Genomic DNA, 18,745 nt, shown 5'->3' with positions numbered 1-18,745 from the left:
GTGTTCACTATGAGTAGATTCTTCCGTAATGCTAGTTCTGTCGCTAGGAGAAGAAATTTCTGAGTGTGTACGTTTATAGTGTGTTTGTGTATCTGTCATATGTTGACTTGGTTGTTCTAATGAGGAGTTGTTATTTGAGGATGTAAGTGGTATATTATTGACTAGAGAAGATATATCTGTTGGTTCGAAAGGTATAGTGTTGGTTTCTGGGCTTTTTTCAGTAGACGTGGATTCGACTTTGAAGATGCGGTTTTTATTATCTTCGAAAGAGAGCACAAGAGAGGTTTGAAGCTCAAAAGTTTGGGAGGGCGGAAACACATAAACTTGTCTCCTAAAGTTAAGGATATGTGAGAATTCCTCCCCCGGAATGCCTGATTTAAGAAATGATACTAGGGAAGCAATTTTTAGACCTAGGCTTTTAACGGCAGTTTTGACAACTTCATGTGGGATACACGGGGAAGCATTAAATATTAAGATTGACTTTGTAGGAAAAACGAGTTTACGTATGTTTAAAGTAAGGGAGCCGATTTGTATGGTAGGATGAGATTTTTCAAGTTCATCTACTATGTTTTTATTAGTTAAATATATACAGACTACAGACCCTATTGTTGGAGATTCTTGAGGCGAAGCAGATGTTCCTGGGTTCCATAATATCACCAATGGCTTTTAAATAATCAAATAATTCAGGCTGTCTTCGGCATGGGGTATAATTGCTTGTTCTTTCTATGGGCAGGTTGGTTTTGGTGTTGTTTTTGCTGCTGTTACATATGACATTGAAGAAATGTTGTTATTTGATGTATATTGTTTTTTGCGGATTGTTGAATCTTGTTGTGACATTATTGTGGAAGAAACAGTTGGTGTGATGGTATTTCCTGTGCTGCTCATGTACACATAAGCTGCATGTCAATTGTTGATATTAACTGACAATTAAATTTTTATGAATTCAATGCCTAGCCTATAGGGCCGGCAAATTATTTGTTTTAACAATAAAAGAAGCCAGGTATTTACTCGTTGACTTTTCGAATAGGACTGTACTCTTTTAGGACTTTAAATCACAAAAATTCACGGAGAATTTTAAATGCGTAATTTAACTTTCGAAATTATATTAAAACGGGAATTATTATGAAAATTTAAAGAGTTGATAAACATAATGTTGTTATTAATCGAATGACATCTATGACTTTTTTTAAATGTTGACAATCGTTACGAATCGAATCTTTTAGTGACAGATATTCTTTTAATTTTTTTTTTCAGTTTTTCATGATGACTAGAAACCACTCAAAGACTTTTAAACTATTGAATGGAGACATCTGTCCTACCTTAGGAATTCAAAAGAACCAAAATCATTGGCATTTTGAAATCCGGGAAAGAGGCTGAAGTCTCGAGAACTATCGACCTATATTTAGAGACGGGCGTAACTATAGTGACCAAATGCTATCAACTGCATTCATCGAAATCAGCTTTAGAACACGTATAAAAACGACCGTCGCTTTTGTAGATCTCACGGCCGCTTACGACACTGTGTGGAGAAAAGACCTTATCTACAAGCTAATGAAGATCATATCATGCCTCAAAACCAGCCAACCAATAAATTAACACCTAAAAAATTGACTGTTGCAAGTATAAAAAACCATGCACGTTAGAAAACGATAGAAAGCTGAATAATGGCATACCGCAGGGTTCAGTACTTCATTATTAATTAATACTTACACAGCCGATTTTTCTGTACAAAATCAAAACAATTCACTTATGCAGACGACTTGGCCATCGCAATTCAAAACCAAGACAAAGAATTGGAAGAAAGGCCCTTGAACGAGGACTTAAGAGCACTTTGCGACTATTTTAAACAAAACTGAAACCTACTTCTTACATGTTACAAATCGTCTTGCAGACGACACTCTTGGTATCACTTTCAACAGAGCTACTGTCAAACATAATAAAAACCCTAAACCTGGGCGTAACGCTCGCCAGATCGCTGACGTTCAAAAACCACCTTTCAGGCTAGCTGGTAAAGTAAGAACCTGTAAGAATATAATAACGAAGCATGCTGAAACAACATGGGTTGCCAGTGCGATCACACTTTGAGCCTTTGCGTTGGCCTTGGTATATTCAGTCGCTGAATACTGCACACCATTAGGGCTTAATAGCGCTAATGTAAACAAAATCCTATTAAATCAACTCCAATAAGATGTCAAATATAATCAATCGTCCGTCGACTTATCGAGATATCTCGCACATTACACGTAACTGCTAACAAATAATGTCCAGGCGACTCACTATCCAAACCCTTCAAAAATAGGTGATAACTATGAGAAATAAGAATAACGGATGACAAGACAGTTGCCAACATAGTTATTGCTCTAACTATGTTCCCTTGACCCATCCATTTTATATTTCGTGATTCATCCATTGTCTGCTGCATCCTCTACTGCTGCATCTTATTTGTTTTCCTCCTTTGGTCCCGTTATTTTTCTCATGTTCTTCCTCTCAAAAAACTTTCCCAATCTTTCCCAATCTCGCGTTATCATTTCTATTATTATTATAATTTTATTTGGTACTTTACTCTCTTGTAAGTCTCAAATTATTTTTCTTCTGTTTATCTTGTCAAACGCCTGTTTAAAGTTTAGGAAAAGTATATGTATTTTTCCGTCACACTCGTATGTTTTCTCTATCACTTGTTTTAGCTTGTGTATAGCTTTATATGTTACATTCAGTAAATTAATTGCTTGGTAGTTTTTACATATTCTATGGTTTTCTTGTTTTGGGATGGTCACTATAATTCCCTTCTTTTATTCTTTGGGCGTTTTTTCCTTACTCCATATAATCTAAATAAGTTTATAAATATTTCTGTATAGTGCCTCCCCACCGTATTTTATACGTAAGTGTAGCAAGTTAGTATTATTATTATTATCCAGATTTAGCCATACGGCTCACACTCCCTCTAAGGCGAAAATTCACTAATCCCAAATACCTACGGTATCAAAAGAATTGAGCTCTATTGAGACTCTTTCCGTGTTATCGAGCCCTAGCTGACTTGGTATGTTGGAGTATCTCCCAAAAATTTTCACACGCATCTGGACGTCGAAAGTAGTACAGCTTTCTGCATGATCTTATATAGATGTTCATTTAGACCCAGCTTTTTTATGTTTTCGAGGAGGTTCTTCGGGATGACTCCAGTGGTAGAAAGAATAATAGGTATCGTCTGGGTGCTTTCCATTCTTCATTGTCTTCTTATTTGTATTTCCAGATCTCTGTACTTGGCGATCTTTTCGTTATATTTAACACGCAGATTGTTGTTGTTAGGTATCGCCACATCAATTAATGTTGTTTGTCTTGTTAGTTTATTAACTAGCACGAGATCTGGTCTATTATGTGCTACAGTTTGGTCTGTGAGCACAGTGCGTTCCCAGTGTAGCTTGTAGTTGTCATTCTCAAGCATACTCTCAGGAACGTATTGATAATAAGAGAGATGGTTTGTTTGTAGAAGTCCCAGATTAAAAGCTATCTCTTGATGGAGGATCTTCCCTACTGAGCCATGCCGTTCCTTATATGCAGTTGCAGCAAATGCCTGGCAGCTCCTGGTAAGATGTTGGATAGTTTCTTGGGCTTGACATCCATATCGGCATTTGTCGTTTTGGACCTGAGGGTCTTTGACGATATATTTCAGGTAATTTTTGGTTGGTATAACCTGATCCTGAATGGCGAGTAATGAACCTTCTGTTTCAGGGAACATCTTTCTTGATGTCAGCCAATAATTCGACGCTACATTGTCGACATAGTCTTGACTGACTTCATTCGGATATCGCCCGTGCAGAGGTTTACCCATCCAGATGCGCATTTTTTCGTTCTTAGTAAGATGGTTTATGGATTTCTTGTTCCCTCAGTTTGATCGGTGTTGTGTCATCTACTGCACAAATCGCGCGATGAAGGGTAGATGTCTCCGCTTGCACCTGAAAATAAGTTCGTAAATTAGTAATCTGTTTTTCTAATTGCTCGCTTATATCAATAAGTTCTCGTCCTCCTAAATACCGCGGTAATGTCGTTCTTTCTACTGCACTTCGAGGATGGTGTTTTTGTTCCTTTGTGAGGTGTGTTCGTACTTATCGCTGAAGGGTTTCTATATCCGTTTTAGTCCACTTAATAATCCCAAATGAGTAGCTAAGCGCGGAAAATGCGTAGGTGTTTAATGCCTTAAACAAATTTTTACTATTAAGATGTGAGCGGAGTAGCTGTTTTACTCTTCGTATGAACTCTGATGTTAATTCGATTTTCATTTGTTTATGGTCAATTTTCCGCGCTTGTTTTACTCCTAGATAATTATACATGTCATTTTCGCCCATAGCCTCGATGTTTTGGCCATTTTGCATATCGAATCATCCGGGCTGAACCTTTCCCTTGACTATATTTACTACATGACATTTGTCTAACCCAAAGTGCATACTGATATCATTTGAAAACATTTCTACAGTTTTTAGCATTTGATCTAAGTGATTTCGAGTGGAAGCTATTAGTTTCAAATCATCCATATACAACAGATGATTAAGCTTCGCCACTACGGTATTGTTGTTTTTAATGCTAAATCCTGAGTCAGTGGAGTTCAATAGCTGGGATAATAAGTTCATCGCTAGACAGAACCACAATGGACTCAGCGAGTCTCCTTGAAATAGGCCGCGGTTAATTGCGATATTTTCCGTTTCGATATTGCTTTCACCAGGTATTTGGAGGTGAATTTTAGTCTTCCAATCTGTCATTATATGTCTTAAAAAGGCCACTATATTATCATCGACTTTATATATTCTTAATATATCTACCAGCCATTCATGCGGCACTGAGTCAGAGGCTTTCTTATAGTCAATAAAGACAGTGAAGAGGTTCCTTTTTTTGGTGTATGCCTGGTTAGAAATGATGAGTCGATAATAAGTTGTCCTTTGCAACCCATGGAACCCTTAGCGCATCCTTTCTGTTGAGGTTCTATGATATTGTTTAGTGCGCAGTGTTGGTAGATACGGTGGGCTACACAGGATGTGATCAATTTGTACAGAGTTGGAAGACACGTAATTGGCCGGCACTTGGCTGGATCTTGGGTATTATTTTGATCCTTCGGTATTAAATATTGTTCCCTGAGTTAGGAATGATGGTATTTCCTACGGATTAGAAATAACACGATTAATTAGTGTTGACAAGCACTCATGAGCACTCCAGCACTTCTTAAGCCAGAAGTTTTGAACTCCGTCTGGTCCAGGAGATTTTCAGTTATGAAGCTCTTTGATGATATTTGAGACTTCTTCTGTGGTGAAGGGTTCATAGATAGTTGTAAGGTAGTGTTGAAAGCTGTGCGCCGTATCTTCTATCCATCCAGCATTGGTGTTAAGAGTAGCTGGTGTGGAAAGTTAATTTTCCCGAAACTCCTGAATTTCTTCTTGGCTTGGGTATGCTTTATTGGCACTTTTGACAGTGGGATTGAGTTTCCGAATGAACGCCTTCTCGGCATGCTCAAAAAGCGCATTGTCACATTTCCGGCTGTTACTAACTTTGTACCGCCTTAGTCGTCCTGAATAAACGGAGAATTTTTGTTTTAATGTATCCAGGCACTGTTGAGCTGTGTTATTTTCTGGATCATATTACGAGTGTCTTGCAGTGCTTAGCATTATTTGATTAACTTTTTTAATGATTTTCTACTTGTTGTTCCCCGTTATTATTATTATTATCCAGATTTAGCCATACGGCTCACACTCCCTCTATGGGGAAAATTCACTCATCCCAGATACCTACGGTATCAAAAGGATTGAGCTCTGGTGGGACTCTTTCCGTGTTATCGAGCCCTAGGTGACTTGGCATATTGAAGTATCCCCCAAAAATTTTCGTACACATCTGGACGTCGCGAGGAGTCCAGCTTTCTGCATGGTCTTATAGAGATGTTCATTTAGACCCAGCTGTTTTATGTTCTCTGGGAGGTTTTTGGGAATAACACCAGTAGTAGATAAAATAATAGGTACTGTCTGGGTACTTTCCATTGTCCATTGTCTTCTGATTTGTATTTTTAAAGCTCTGTACTTGGCGATCTTTTCGTTATATTTCACACGTAAATTATTGGTGATGGGTATCGCCACATCAATAAGTGTTGTTTGACTAGTAATTTTAATAACTAGTATGAGATCCGGTCTATTATGCGCCACTGGTTGGTCTGTAAGCACAGTGCGGTCCCAGTATAGCTTGTAGTTGTCATTTTCAAGCATTCTGACAGGGACGTATTGAGAATATGGAAGATGGTCGATTTGGAGAAGTCCCAGTTTGTCAGCTAGTTCTTGGTGGATAATCTTTCCTACTGAGTCATGGCGTTCTTTATAATCAGTACCGACAAATGCCTGGCAGCCACATTCATTTCTGTGGGTGCATAGACATTTATTATGGACAACTTATTCGGCTTGCTGTTTAGTCTTATGTATGATATTTTTTCACTAATGGGTTTAAATTTCATAATTCTATGTCTCATTTCCCCTATCACCCTAAAAGTCGTTTCTCCATATCCCTGTTGTTCTTTGCTCGCATACCATATTCTATAATTTTCCTTTTCGATTTTTCCATGTCCCTCCCATCTCGTTTCCGAGATTCCTGCAATATCTATATTGTATTTTTTTAACTGTGTCGCTAGCTCTTTAATTTTTGATTTTTCGAACAGCGCCCTCACGTTCCATATTTCAATGTTTTTTGTTATTAGATACCTTGACTCATTTTCCTCTTTGTTTCCATTTTCTATGTCCTTTTCATCCATTATTCTTATTTTTCTGGTTTTTGGAGCATTTTTAATTGTTCAATTTCTTTCTTGTTAAGTTATGTCTCTGATTTATCTTTGTATCTTAGTTTCCGTCGCCGACACCGCTTCATCTATATATATATATATATATATATATATATATATATATATATATATATATATATATATATATATATATATATATATATATATATATATATATCCTCTAAAATAACAGCTGAACTGGTAGATGAAAAACGGGGGTTGAAGTTAATTGAGTATACAGCTGATTAAAAGCCAAGTGTACTCTGTTTAACAATTCATTATATTTCGCCAATTTTCATTGGCATCATCAGATGAGAGCTACAATTATTTAAAACATGGTAAAACACAATTTAATAATAGTTTGTTGTTTATATACCTACTTAATTGAGGTTAATGGCAGTGCGATTATAATATATATATATATATATATATATATATATATATATATATATATATATATATATATATATATATATTAGAAAACAACTCAATTTATTAAATTATGATACACATTAGAGAGGTCATTTTCAATATACATCTTTTGTTGTAATTTTGTTCTTTTTTTAAAATCTGTACATTTTCAAAATCAAAGGAATGGCTATTTTCTAGAGAATATTTGGCTAGGTCTGTTGTGTTTAATCTGTTGGTTTGTACACTATGTGTGCAACAACCCTTCTACGCAGGTATTGGTGTGTTTGTCCAATATATGTTGAATTATATTCTTAAGAATTTATTTTATCAATAACATTTGATTGAAAATTTTTATTAAGCTTGGGTTTAAGTTTTGAAAAATATTTTTCAGATGTTGTTAACGTTTTATGTCCAACATAAATATCATATTTTGCCAACATTTTTGACATTGTTTTTTTAAGTTCTTCATTTTTTTACCCATTTTCGTTCTTTTTTTTTAATTTTCTGTTTCTAATTTGGTTTGCTTAAGATATTGTTCTTAATTATTTTATGCACGTGTCTGGAGCTTTCTTACTTTAATGTTGCTCGTCTTTGTTCTCTTCAATCGAGCTATCGTGTTCTGGTTTGTGTCTTTTTTCTCCGTTTTTATTATTTCCGTTGTTCATCTATTTGTATTATTGTTTGCTTTTTAGACCTATTCCTAAATGCTATTCTACCAAACCTCCTTCTAAACGATTTGGTTTGATCAAAATAAAGCCAGCAAAATATATTATTACTTCACTTAAAATGCAAAATACACCAAACAACACCAAACGTATTTTATGTCCAAAAAATAACTATGCTTTTTGCTGAAAGAATTAAGTCAGTTGCCCCATTGGGACAAAAATGAACATGATACCCACGGGGTATACCAAATGTACTGATTCTCTGTAGCGATGGGGCCGCTCAGAAAATAGAGTCATCACATTATGATGGACTGCCCAACTCGTAGATACAGTGGAGATATCTAGAATTTTGGAGGTGTTGAGAATTGATCGAGATAAATGACTGGTATTAGCTATTTGCGTAAAAGGAGTGAAGCAATATCTTAAATAACGGACAGGTAGGTATATATTAATAAAAAATACCCAAGGTCCTAGAAGGGAAATGGAATAAGAAAGGGGAAAAGAAAATTCAATTTCATGCTAAAATTGACTTATTTTAGTGAATTGTTTAAAAAATTTATATTAAATTCATATCATTAATATAACTCATTAAAATTATATTTATTACAATATTTCCATTAAAAAGTATAATTTTTATAAGTACTAATATAAATTTTTGCAAAAACGTTAAAAGTTAATCGAGCGTAACATTTAATTTTATTGTCACATTTTTTATTCATAATTAGAGTACATAACAATAAAAAACTATAAAATTATAAAAAAAAAACATGACTGCCAAGCTAATTTAGTATTATTTGCCATAAAAGACAGAATTACATTATTGGAAAAATTATTTTGGCATTTTATTAACTTAACAAAACATGAAAATATTGTATTTTGACTGCTTTTGAAGAACCAAACAAATCTCTAATTTAAATTTTACAAATAGCTATTTTCTTATCATATAAGAGGAGTCGGGGGGAAAACAATCTCCACAAGTCCAGAGTCCACAAAAACAGTTTTTATGGAAATCGAAATTTAATGTTTCAAATTAAAACAAATTGTTTTAACTCAACAGTATAACTAGTAAAGTTTTTCAGTGGTACGTTGACATGTTTACAGAGGAAAAATCAAGAGAAGGCAAAAAAGATATTTAATTTGCGAAACATCATACAAAAAATTGAGTGTGCCGGCATGGATCATGAACGTTCTTCCCCAGTACCTTCCAGCTTCTGCGTCATAAAATGTTTCTTCCTCCGAACTTCCTCCTGTTCAGTACCTTGTAAATCAGTGTAGAACTTTCTAGAGTTTACGTTTTCCAAATATTTGGTTAAGTGGAGAAGATCTTGTAACTTAGCAGCGTTGACCGGAAGTGGCCGTTGTACAAAACTTCGGAATGATTGTAGCTAGTCACTTCTGGAGTAGTGATATTATGAGCTTTCCTTAAATTTATTTTCGAGTTTCGTTTAACTTTGCATTCAAACAGCGAGCTTGCAAATATCCCAGAATAGGTTTTCTTGTAAAAGATAAATTGAGAGCTAGTTTTCCTGATTTCCAATACTCGAATAGGTCTCGTATGCATTGAGCATTTCTCGGAATACTTGTTGGAGAAATGCTTAGTCCAATTCAGAAATTTGATATCTTTCCCACAGTCCACCACTTGGAACTGTTTCGGTTTCACTTTGCTGTTGCAGAGGACTTATCTCCAATCATTCGGAATTTCCGTACAAGCCTTGTCATTAATTAAACTTATGTCCCGATCGCACTCTATAGATGTTCTATAGTTAGATGTTAGATGTTAGATAGTAATGTTCTCTGATGGGAAAAATTACTTTCACAAACTCAAACCGTCCTTCTGTCTGAACTAGATAAGCAGGAACCGAAAAACGGTGTAATTTTTATTTTGCCGTCCACAAAAGTCGCAAAATATTATCGAATTTTGAACCTGAGATGAAAGTAAGTTATACACAAAGTGATGAATCATCGAACACACATCATCAGCCCCCTTTTTTGCTACCGATTATGTCATAGTATCTAACTTAGTTATGTTGAGTTCTTTAGAGAGATAAGTTTTCTTACTTTTTTTTTCCGAGAGTAATGAGATTTTTTTCATTTCAAGGAACCAATATATTCTGTCACTTTAACGATAGTATCTTCAGAAATTTGGGGGGCCTATTTCCGTATTTTCCTCTAGCGTCTAATGATACAGTGCCAGTCGAGACCAGTGATTCTCGAATTCTTTGCACTCGGAAAGCAGAAATTCCATAAATGGATAAGAATGGTTTGAAACATACTTGCACATCACAAAAGTCTCTATCAGGGAGACTCTTAATACGATATGAATAACAAGCAAGATTAGGTGTCTCTGCACCCACTCGAATTTGTCGACGCATAACTGGGAGAACGGTTATCAGACCACTTAAATACCGATTCTAATCGTCGTAGTTAGCAAGTTTATTGAATTGAGTCAAAATGCGTAGCCTTCCGGCTTGATTGACGTTCCCAAAACAACAAAAACGGTGGCTGCACTTGCAATCTGGCCCTACCTCATGACTGGTGACTCTCAGAAATTTCATAACGTCACGAACACGACCTGTTTTTCTTCTTTTTTAAGCAGTCCCCACATATACATAATTACAATCGCTACCTTTACTTTCCATTTTAATCAGTATGTACTCACTACTTTACTATTGTTCAAATAGAATCAACTAGCAAACTAGAACATACCAACGAAGTCGCTAAACTAAGAAAGATAATCACAGAAATGCTGCACCCGAGACCCGACCTGTTGAGACTGAAAGGGGGCGCATTCGGACCCTGACGGTTATTCCCTCGCAGCGCCCAGACTATGATGGTTCTTCCCCAGTACACCGTTTCATTTAACATTTTGTAATAAAAGGACTGTAAATGTTTTTCCCTTTTACTCCGTACCATCTAAAAGTAATATATGGTAATATGTATTCATCACTAGAAAACTTATTTAAAAGCTGAAATTTTACAGAGAATGGTCACAGCAAAAAATTAAATATTACTATTACCGTCTCAATAAGTGTGTAAAATTTCATAAAAATTAGAAGGCGAAACAACTTTTCAAGGAATTCCTAGGAATAATAATGGCTCGATGGTTATTTTTTTATGCCTTATGAAAGGTGACCTCGATTTTCTACCACCCATTTAAATTAGCAAAAACCCCTTTTCTCAAAACATACTCTACAATATTAATTTTGTGGATGACCGAGGAAATTCTAGAGTTGATGAATGAAAAGAAAAAAGAACAAAACCATCAATACGATCCGCTATAAACAGCTTCAAAACCAAATAAGAATAAAAATTAGGGAGGCTAAAGCAACCTACTTCTCTGAAAAATGTAAAGAAATAGAAGAACTGCAAAACAGATATGACAACTTTAATCTACATAAAAAAGTCAAAGAACGAGCCGGAGTAGGAAGTAGAAGAACCTCGAATATATTGCTCGACAAAAATGGAAATATTATATTGGAGACAGAACAAAAACTACGACGATGGAAAGAGTACATCGAGGAATTATTTCATGGCCAGAGAGAAGCTAGTACATATGTAGATAGCCAAACGGGAGATGTAGGCCCAGAGATAACCAAATCAGAGGTTAGTCAGGCGTGTATAGTGTTGTAGTAAACACCTACGTTTGAGCAGGTCTTTATGACACCCGATTATATATCAAGTACAAAAAGATGCGGGGTCTACTTATACGTCATTAGCATATATACAGACACGGTATGCCACTATTGACACCTAATTTGGTCCGTTTTGCACATGACTTCAGGTTCGAGGAATAAAACTTGCCATTTGACTTGCGGATTTGACAATGCGGATGCATTGTTTATATGATATTTTTACGGAGCGGAGAGAATATTTTATTATTGTTAATCATTATTATTGAACGTGTTGGATACTGAATTTATTATCCATATTGTTTTTGGTATTACGTGGGTCTGGAGTAAATTTACAATGCTAAATTGTACCGTAGGTAAGTACAAACACTCTAATCAAAGTACAAAAGATACAAAAATGAAATACTTCAGCTTTCCAAAGAATGAAAATTTGGCTAAATAATGGATAATCGCTTGTCATAGAGAATATTAAATTTATTTAAAAAATGGTAAGTTTGGAATAAACTAAAATGCATACTTATAAGTTAGCAACCTTAACTCATAGTTGAGCAACAACCTTAACTTCAGCAATAATTTGCTCAATATATTTTGAAGAGAGGTATGTTGAAATTCCTCTGAAACGAAGGTTTTTAAATTACTCCCCACAGAATGCTAGTCATTTAAAGGCTGATGCAATACCTACTTTAAACTTACCTGGAGGTTCATCAAATACTGACCTGAAAATCTGATGAAAGAACACTGAGAATCACAAAAAGAAGACGTAGAGAAGAGCTGTATATTGAAGAGATGCATTTCAAGTTGTACATTAGCATATAACAATGAAACGATTACTGCGGAGTCACACTAACATATATTATGATGAAAAATTAATTTCAACATTACCAAATATTAAATAAGTGTTACAATATTACAGAATGTTAATATAATTAGTATTTCTTAATGATTTTATTAATAGCTTTGAAGTAAGAGACTTATTTTATTTCTTAATGATTTTATTAATAGCTTTGAAGTAAGAGACTTATTTTATTTCCAGAAGACACCAGGCTGAACTATTTAAAGTCAGATAAAAAGTAGGGTTCTTGGAATCACAAAACAAATACCTTGACAATACAGAGTTGGTCGGCAGAAGATATCGCTTTAGACATTATATTGCAAAGTGTAAGCCCAAAAGCGTACCGATATTTAAGAGCAAATAATTATCTATTGCCAGCTCTGTCGACGTTAAGAAAATGCATTAGCAATTTTAATTTAACTTCAACCAGGCGATTTTATCAAGTGTTATTACACTAATAAAAAAAGTCATCCGATTTCAATATTTTTGATCGGATATGTGTTTTGACATTCGATGAAGTTTATGTGTCAAATCAAATGGATAAAGTTGAAAAAACGGGTGTGGCAGTCCAGTGGGACTGCCGGTAGAAGTTACACTTCTATATACGCATTCGCCGTTACAAATTTATTTGGGAGTCAATCTGTACAATTATTACATATGTAATGCTATAGGTAAGACATAGCAGAAAGAGAAAACATAATTAATAACTACTTACTAACAATTAATAAACAACATTTGACCTGTAATAGGAGTATAGTAAATGAAGGATTGAATCAATATTTTGATGAAAATGTATATTTTTATTTTCATATATGTATGAAAGGAGTTGAATGCAGAATTTTTTTACACATACTCTGCAGTAAAATTCATTGTTTATTTTCTTATTATTATAAAAATACAATACAATACACTGCAACATAATTCAATATAATAATACAAAACAAATTAAAATGCAATATTCCTAATTATTTAAAAATGACAATAATATACGTAACTTTTCTACTTACGCATATGTTTAATTTACCATGTAATGATATTAATAAAAAAGTCCCCCTCACTGGGAATCGAACCCCGGTCTCCCGCGTGACAGGCGGGGATACTGACTTATATACTACCGAGGACATGACCTAAACGTATTTCAAAATTGACAATTCTAGGTCATGCAGTGATTCACTTGATTTATGTGGTTTCCATTGCAAGTGATATGAAGCCTGGAAATAGTTCGTTGTGAACTAAGCTGAAGGTAGGACACAGTAAAAGTTGCTTTGTCATTCATCCGTGCGATAAAACTTACAAATTTGTGTTTCAGCTGATATTCCTCATTTGATAAAACTCGTAAGAAATCACTTAATATACCATGGATTAATTATTGATAATAAAATAATTAACATTGATTATTTTGAAACGCTTCTTAACATATCTTTCTCAGAATTAACCTACGCCCATAAATTGACCCATTTAAATATAAGAGGATCCATGTAATAACTGCTACGTCCAGCAGTGCAAGTTTTATCTAACTCAGTGCCAAAAGCCATAAAATATTGTAGAGAGAGTGGCCCTATACAGAAAAATAGTTTTTCGGAAGAAGTAGATTTATTTAATTTACATTCAAAATTCACTCAAAACTGTCCGAGAAAGAATGCTTTCGGTATAAGACCTACTGGATCAAATCATGGTATTTATTCAGTGTATGGAAGAAAACATTCACAAAAAATTATTCCCTTTTAAAAAGAAATTTTACTAACAAGTGGATCAATGCCGCAAATGTTCGAATATTTAAAGAACAAATACGATGTGGAGTATATCTTAACTTCCAGGATAAACCAAGATATTCTTGAGAACTTTTTTGAGTATATTCAAGGCATATTCTTCTTCTTGTAGTGCCTATCCGTTTCGGATGTTGGAGACCATCATGATAATCTGTATTTTGCAAACTGCTGCTCTGAAAATATTTGTGGTTGTTGTGTTGAACCACGAACGTAGATTTTTAAGCCAGTAATTCCTTCACTTCCCTAGTCCTATTTTTCCTTATAGAATTAATTGTAGCAACCATATCTTTCGCTGTTCCCCATGATATTTGATTTTGGCTGTTTTTATTGTGGTTAACAACTCTTTTACTTTTTGCAATTCAAAGTGAAATGTCCTGGTTAGTAATGTGGTCAATATAGGATATCTTCAGGATTCGACGATAAAGCTACATTTCGAACGCCTCAATTTTGTTGCAAGTAGCGTCTGTGAGTCCACGATTCAACTCAGTACAACAGTATAGGAAAGATATAACATTATAGTAACCTGATTTTCATGAGCACTGATAAATCCTGGTATATGAATAGCTTCGCCATTTTTAAAAATGCAGATCTTGCTTTTTCTATCCTACATATGATTTCTAGGCAATGGTCCCAATTTTCATTGACGTTTGTACCAAGGTAGACGTATGTTTTTACTTTTTCTAATGGTTAACCATTTATACAGATTCTTTTGAGGTATGGGTGCAAGTAATGATCACCGTAGGTATACATATATCTGTTATAAAAATCACGACATTGTTTTATTGACCATACAATGGCAATCGCTGTGACATGTAACACGTTTCTACCCCTATATTCATTTCACAGTAACTACGAATTGTCGTAATTGTCACATTCACATTAAAAATTTCAATCAAAGTTCTGAAAGAATAAACAAATAATTAATAAAATGCCTATTACGTTGTATACCGTCCAAGAAAAAGTGCAACTTGTAACATGGTACTTTCAGGGTCATTAGATACGCGAAGTAATTGACTAATTTATTTTTGCCTTCGAAAATAGGCTCCCACCAAGTGTTACAAGAGTTAAAAATACTATTAAACATTTTCAAACTTTGGAATGTGTAAACAGTTGTAAAAAGTGTCATGAAGGTAATGAACTACGTGATAGACCTGTCGATGAGGAGCGTCAAAACAGGGATATTGATATTTGTGCTTTTGTGGAAGCTAGTGAACCCGGCAATAGTGTACAAATTGCTAGGAAAGTTAACGTGAATGCTCGAACTGTCCAGCGAGTTCTCAAAAGGAATGGGTATTACTCTTTTAAGATACAACCAACACAAGAACTGTTTCCGAAAGATAACTTTAGGCGGATGGAGTTTTGTGAAATTATGTTAGATAAACAGAATGAAAATGTACACTTTTTAAAAATATTTTATTTTCTGATGATTCTTCATTTTCATTACATAAAAAACACAATCCATCCGTTGCAAGGTATTATTCTCGGAAAAATAAGCACCTCATTGTTGCAGTGAGAACGCAGCATTTGCAAAAGTTAAATGTTTGGACTGGGATGTTAGGCGACCATACTGTCGGTCCATTTTTTATCGATGGAGACGGGTCCAAATATTTACAACTTTTACAGAATGAGATCATTCCGGCAGTTCGACGCCTTCCCGGTAATTTTCAGGAGGTTTATTTCCAACAGGATGGGTGTTCGGCTCACAACTCTAAAGCAACTTTTGATTTCCTCAGTCAAACGTTTCCTGATCGACTGATAAGTACACGTGGAACAATTAAATTGCCCGCTAGATTCTGTGACTTAGCGCATAACGATTTTTTTTTAAACAGTTTAAACATTTATAGGCATCAGTTTAAAAGGGCCACAAACCTAGTGATATTAAGGGCAAAAATACTTCATTTCTGTGCAACCATTACACCAGCCCCACTCTAAAATATGAGAAATTTATATGACAGATTTGGTTACTTTTAGCACAAGGAGGTGGATTATTAATCTGCTTTCCTAATTTTTATTTTTTGTTAGGTACATTTTACGAAGTTTGTAGGTTCTTAATTAGGCAGTATTTGTTATGTTTGTTTGGACGAATTTTACTGTTTTTTTTTATTTAAAAGTACAAACGATTCTTATTTTGATTTTTTTTCTTCTTTCTTGTCTTATTGTTATAAACTTTGTACAATTTTCAGTGACAATAAAGCATATTACTTATTTTATTTGTATTGCTATTAGGGCTAAAAAATAATCAAAAATAAGTTTAAGAGCATTATAATAAATATACTGATATTAGACATGCAATCCCATCTCTAATATATAAATATATATTAGAGATGGGATTGCAATAAATCTTAATTCCTATGGTCAACAAAACAATGTCGTTATCTGTAAAACATTAATATCTAGTTCATTGGGAAATATCTTAAAAATATCTAGAAATTCAAGTTTACCCTTTTATTTTTGACAAATAAGAGAAATAATGGCGTAATATTAATCAAAAAAATAAAAACATAATGTTTAGGTTCAGTGTTTACAAAACTAGTTGTAAAAATGACGGAATGACGTAATTGAAGGTAATACAGAATGAGAAATCCTTACAAGTATGTACATCAAATTCCAAGTAGTGTTCGGCCTTTTTCTTATTTTCAAGTACCCTGTTTACCTTAAGCTGTAATAATTATTCTCGTCGAAAAAAATCAATACAGAAAGCACTTATTAGTTTGTAGTAGTAATCATTAGAATACCAATTAAATTGGGAGATGTATATTAAATATAATTTGTATTGCTTAAAAATCAACTGAATTATAAAAAATGGAGAAGTTAAAAGATAAAATTCCATTTTTGTTCTAAATTAATCTAATTAATCAAAGCCATCTTCAGAGCTAGGCTGCAATAAAAAAATGATATGTATAAATAACTAATTTAAAATGAAAAAGACAGAAAAGATTTGATTTTACGTTCAAAGCGTCTATGTATCTATTGATACGTATTTCGACTTAATAAGTCTCATCAGCACAGTTATTCATAGCCGTTCTTAACGTGAAAAATAATCTTATCTGTCTTATTAGGAAGCAACAATAAAATGGCTTCGTTATGGACACAATAGCGACATCTGATAGAAAAATCGGTAAGATAGTTTCGAAACAAATTCAGATTTCTGCTTTAATCTGGAGCCTTCTAAAAATTGCAAGGCATAGCCAGACGTTGATAAAGATGTTAATAGAGACATGGGGAATCTAAAATTTGCATTCCACGACATGTCTCGTCAACTAAGCAGAAATACTTAATGAATTTGTTTCTTGTACTCATACAGAGTAGATCCGAATAAAATGAAAAAGACAGAAAAGATTTGATTTCAGGTTCAAAGCGTCTATATATCTGTTGATATGTATTTCAACTTAATAAGTCTCATCAGAACAGTTATTCATAGCCGTTCTTAACGTAAAAAATAATCTTCTCTGTATTATTAGGAAGCAACAATAAAATGGCTTCGTTATGGACGCAATAGCGACATCTGATAGAAAAATCGGTAAGATAGTTTCGAAACAAATTCAGATTTCTGCTTTAATCTGGAGCCTTCTAAAAATTGCAAGGCATAGCCAGACGTTGATAAAGATGTTAATAGAGACATGGGGAATCTAAAATTTGCATTCCACGACATGTCTCGTCAACTAAGCAGAAATCCTTAACGAATTTGTTTCTTGTACTCATACAGAGTAGATCCGAATAAAATGAAAAAGACAGAAAAGATTTGATTTCACGTTCAAAGCGTCTATGTATCTGTTGATACGTATTTCGACTTAATATGTCTCATCGCTTTGAACGTGAAATCAAATATTTTCTGTCTTTTTCATTTTATTCGGATCTACTCTGTATGAGTACAAGAAACAAATTCGTTAAGGATTTCTGCTTAGTTGACGAGACATGTCGTGGAATGCAAATTTTAGATTCCCCATGTCTCTATTAACATCTTTATCAACGTCTGGCTATGCCTTGCAATTTTTAGAAGGCTCCAGATTCAAGCAGAAATCTGAATTTGTTTCGAAACTATCTTACCGAACTAATTTAAAGTTTACAATATTTCACTTGCGTCAAGTTTTTGAAGTATCCCTACTAGGAGAGATCTCATTTGGTACAAAAATACAGAAATTTTCTTTTTAAGCTAGTTTAACGTTTAAAATGTTTCATTGAAAAAACCCAAAAAAGGCTATACACTGGACTCCACAAAAAATATATTAAAACAATTTGGTTATGGTACGGGTGTCAGAACGCGACCATTTGTTGGAGTTGAAACAGCAGATCGAATGAAGAGTTTTAATAATTAAAATGAGTGCTCCACCAGATTTATCGGTGAGTGTTCCCTTTTATACTGCTATTGTTAATGATCAACCTATAAATATTCAATATCAGCAACAGAAAGTTCAATCAGATTGCCCAAATGTCCTTTTTCCACAAAATTTACAACCAAATTCAGCACAAATTTTAAACAACCCACCAACAACAATATATTATGTTCTTAACCAAGTACTATCACAGTCTTCCTCAAACTGTCAATACAATCCTAAAATAAATCAAACATTATCTACACCTCAAAATAAAGCTTCTGATTCTATTGAGACGACACATACATTACAAAGTAAAGAATCTTC

Source organism: Diabrotica undecimpunctata, chromosome 1 (genome assembly GCF_040954645.1).
Source record: "Diabrotica undecimpunctata isolate CICGRU chromosome 1, icDiaUnde3, whole genome shotgun sequence".
NCBI classification, from domain to species: Eukaryota; Metazoa; Arthropoda; class Insecta; order Coleoptera; family Chrysomelidae; genus Diabrotica; species Diabrotica undecimpunctata.
The sequence above is the reverse complement of the archived record's forward strand: the minus strand, read 5'-3'. Positions refer to the sequence as shown.